Source organism: Lactuca sativa, chromosome 5, assembly GCF_002870075.4.
Source record: "Lactuca sativa cultivar Salinas chromosome 5, Lsat_Salinas_v11, whole genome shotgun sequence".
NCBI lineage: Eukaryota > Viridiplantae > Streptophyta > Magnoliopsida > Asterales > Asteraceae > Lactuca > Lactuca sativa.
In genome coordinates this window covers 30,688,552-30,693,072 of record NC_056627.2, presented here as the reverse complement: position 1 = coordinate 30,693,072, position 4,521 = coordinate 30,688,552, and the positions used below count along the sequence as shown (strand labels likewise).

At 37.4% G+C, this 4,521-nt stretch overlaps 1 non-coding gene across 1 annotated transcript; it reads right to left on the bottom strand.

The window, feature by feature from the left end:
• Positions 1-4,133: 4,133 nt before the first annotated feature.
• On the bottom strand, positions 4,134-4,240 carry LOC111889974 (small nucleolar RNA R71). Its single transcript, XR_002849684.1, has one exon. It is a non-coding gene; the product is annotated as a small nucleolar RNA R71 (small nucleolar RNA).
• Between the last annotated feature and the right edge of the window lie 281 nt (positions 4,241-4,521).

Genomic DNA, 4,521 nt, shown 5'->3' with positions numbered 1-4,521 from the left:
TGATTTTGATGTGTTTTTGTCCTTTAATTAAGTGGGGGCAATTCCTAGTAAATGTCTAGGGCTTTAGGTGTATTAAAAGCATCATTTTGAGCTTGAAATTGGAGTTTACGGCCTAAGAAACTCTTGGGCCGTGAACTCCCAAACTTGGGTGGTTTTTGCTTGATTTCATGTCCCTAACACATTTATAAATGAGTCTAAGGCAGTAGCATAACACAAGGGTCGGTCTAGGCTTCGTTTCGGGAGTTTACCGCCCAATAACACCTTGGGGAGTAAACTCCTAAATCTAGTGATTTAGCCTTCTAAATCATGTTATAACTACATATAAATCTTTCTAACACTACTAGAAAGAGTTACTCACATTTTGGTATTAAAACCCGAAGATCCGTGAGAGAGAAAATGGCTTTTCTCTAGATGGAAATGCGAATAATGAATGAACTTGGTTCAGAATTCTATTTATAGTCCTGAGATATTTTTGGTAGAAAATATTTTTATTCCCGAAATGATCTCTAATATAATAGAGTGTTGGAATAACAGTGTTGCACGAAACCCTAGTGCACCCACTCTCCTGATATTTCCTGAAGTGTAAACCCTTAATTACTCAAACTTACGCGAAAAGTCTGAAAGTTAACTGTGACTGCTATAACTTCTATTGAAGTGATATAGTTTGTACAGAATGGAAATTTCGGGTTGTCACACTTCACGGTTGAAGAATTTTACTAGTTTGCGGCCGTGAACTCAGTGTTTACGGCCGTAAGCTTGGACCGAGCACACAGAATCTTCGATTTTGGATGAAACAATAAATCCTTTTGACTGATACAACTTGGCTCTGATACCAATTGTAAGTCCCTAATTTGCCCGTGTATCAGTCAGATCCGTTTGATGGTGCGGAATCCCAATCAAACGGATGATGTTAGATAAAAATAGAAGAGAAGGAGAAGAAGAAGATGATGAATCTCAATGTATTGATAATATTAATTAAATTCCTTACACACAAACTTTCTTTCTCTCTGGCCGTAAACTCCTTCTAGTTCATCAATCTCTACTCCTCACCCTAACACCTCTATTTATACAAGGGAACATGGGCCGAAAACAAATGGGCAGTAAATGAGTTTACGGTCATAAGGTGTTTAAGGCCGTAAACTCAGCCGTAAACTAGACCATAAATTCACAAATATTACAGAAAAATACAACTGCCTAGAAAAGTAAGTTATAAACCATATTTTGACCCAACACTAATCCTAATCCACTACTGAGCAATAAAGAGTAAACTCCGCTCTCGGTGACAGACGACGATCTTCTGTTCCCCATGATCAAATTTATCTTCCCATGCTCCACATCCCTATCTCTTCTTAGGCCCTGGAAATCAGAACAAATGTGAAAACCACATCTTGTATTTAGTACCCAAGAATTGGAATACAATGAATCATTAGATTTAATAGTGTACATACATGCGTATGATGGCTCGATCTTCCCATCCTTGATAGCTTGTAGATATTCTGGGTAGCTTGTTTTCCAATGCCCTATCTTGTGGCAGTGGTGGCACTCTGCCTCCTTGGGGTTTGAGTTGGGTTTAGCTGAACCAACTTTGGTTCCACTAGAAGAGGTGCCATCTTGGGACTTTCCCTTGTGGTGGCTCTTGAGGGAGCCTTCCTCTTCTTACCCTTCCCTTGCCCAATTGCCAAGACAGGGGTAGCAGCAGGAGTAGGAGTTGATGCAAAAGACTTATCTTTTAGATTGCTCTCAGCAGTCCTTAGCAAGCCTTGAAGCTTGGTCAACGTGACCTCTTCCTTATGCATGTGGTAGGTCATGCATAACTGGTTGTAGCAGGGAGGCAAAGAGTGAAGGATAATGTCGATTGTCAGCTCTTCATCGAAGTTAACATTCAATTTCAGCAGGCAATCAACATATCTCTGCATCTTTTGTAGATGAATGGTAAGGGACTCTCCATTACCCATTCTAGTAGTGATCATCGAAGTGATGATCTCATACCTTTCTTGCCTCGCACTTTGGTGGTACCGGTCCAGCAAGTCTTCATGCATTTCATAGGCATACATGTCCTCATAAGATTTCTGGAGTTCTGTAGTCATGGTCGCCAGCATGATGCAATGGACTTTCATAGCATCACGCTCATGAGCCTTGATTTGTGCATTTTTAGCTATATATTTAGTATAGATTTTCATTATTTATTAGCTAATTATCTACATATTATGGACAAAAGGTAGTTAATAGTGTTCAAATTGTATTTTCAGTCCAAAAGATATGCTCGGAAGCAAAAGGAAGCAGGAGAAGCAGTTGGAAGTTTGGGAGTTGAAACAAAGAAGAAAAATGCCAAGAACAAGAAGGACTCGACGAGTCAACTCCTAACTCGAAGAGTTGGATCGAAGATTCAAGAAGCTCTAGAAGTCCTTGCCGTACACGGATTTTTAATGAAGGACTCGACGAGTCACCTCTGTTTCCAGAAAAATATAAATAGGGACTTTTAGATCGAGATGGGGATTTCTCTTGAACCCTAGGAGGCTAAGATTGCGGTTGAAGGTGTTGCTAGACCGGGGGAGAAGCTGAGGAACCAACCCTAAGTTCGATTTTGAAGAGGATTAAGGCAAATTCTAGTTTATTCTTAGTTAATCTTTTGATTGAATCATGTTTGAACTAACTGAATTCATTTTTGAGTTTGTTTTTACTACAATTATGAACTAAAACCCTCGTCTTCTATTTAGGGTAGATGATTTTTTGAATATGGATTGATTTTATGGTTAGGATTAATTTTAATTGGTGATATTGTTTTGTTAATCTTGTTAAAGTACTTCATATGTTAATAATAACTATTTTCTGTTAATAAATCAGTAATTAAGTTTCATGAACATCTCTTAGTTATTAATTTCATATGATTTATGTGACCACATAGTTATATGTCAAGGAATAACGAATGTGAAACTAGAATTAGTTAAGAAGATAGGTAAGTTAATACGTGAGCTTGTGTGATACACCATCAACATGAGGTTAATTGAACCACCAATTTAATTAACCATTACAAGTCTTACTTAACCCGAATTATTTAACTAGGGAACTTATTAATTTAGACAACTGGCCACTACTTGAATTAATCTGTTTTCTAATGATTAACAATAACGAACGTGAACCTAATCATCTCAATCGGTAGCCAATGAAAAATTAATCCGATATATTTACCATAAAATCAACCATAGGATCAAATGATTCGAACCTAAACAGAAGTCCTCTTTATCATTGAATTTAGTTGCAATTTAATTGTTTAGCTGTTAGTTGCTTAGTTAAGTGTTAGTTAAGTTTCTAGTCTTGTAAAACTAGAGAAAACCTTATCTTTTTAATACTTGTTCTTAGATAATATTAGTAATTAGTTTAATTTCCGTTCCCTGAGTTCGATACCCTACTTATTTAACTATACCACAATTGATAGGTCAACTACCTTTGTGTGTCTAATTCATAATTAAAGAGTAGGATAAAACTAGTTGGTTTTACACACATCCAGTTTTTGGCGCCGTTACCGGGGAGCGGTTAAAAAATTAGCACTAATTTCTAGTTTTATCGATCCTTTGTGTGAGAATTATCTTGCACAAAGTTATTTTTTTTAGTAAATTAGTTAGTAGTTTAAGTTTTAATAATTTTCTATTTTTAGGATTTTTATTTAAAATTTTCTGTTTAAACCGTGAACTTGCCGAGTGCAGTCAAAGCTGCGCGGCGAGTCCATAGCTGATTTCTAGTTTTGTGTTTTATTTTATTTTTTTTGTTCTTTTTACCCGTTTTCCTTGTTTTGTTTGCATACATTACATGACCTAAGGATCCAACACGCCTGTGGTTCCTGCCACTGCCACTTTCGAGCTAAAGGGCCACATACTTGCTCAACTTAAGGAAATCCCCTTCTACGAGAAAGATCACGAAGACGCTTACAAGCACTTAGACGAGGTCAACGATGTAGCCGACTACTTCAACGTTCCAAATGTACCTCGCGAAACCGTTTTGCTTCGCATGCTTCTCATCACATTCAAAGGAGTTGTGAAAGATTGGCTCAAATCACTCCCTCCCGGATCCATCATTACATGGGCTAAGATAAAAGAAGAATTTAATGATCAATTTTTCCCTCCTTCAAAATAGCCAAGTTGAAGAAAGCCATAGCTAATTTTGAACAACAAGCTAGAGAATCCCTTTATGAGGCTTAGGAGAGATATAAAGGTTTACTAAGGAACTACCCACATCATGATCTTAATAGCCAACAAGAAATCTCCATTTTCTATGATGGAGTGAATGTGACCACAAGGAAACTCCTTGATTCGCAAGGACCTCTCACTAAGAAGACACCCCTGGAAATCAATGAACTAATTGAAGAATTCTCTAAGCACTCTAGAGAATATCATAACCCAAGGAATGAGCTAAGTCGGGGGGCGGTGAACTCAGTTAATAATATCATGGTTGCAATGATGGATAAACTAGAGAGTTTGAATTGAAGAATGACTAATCTGGACCAATCCATCCATGCCATTAGGG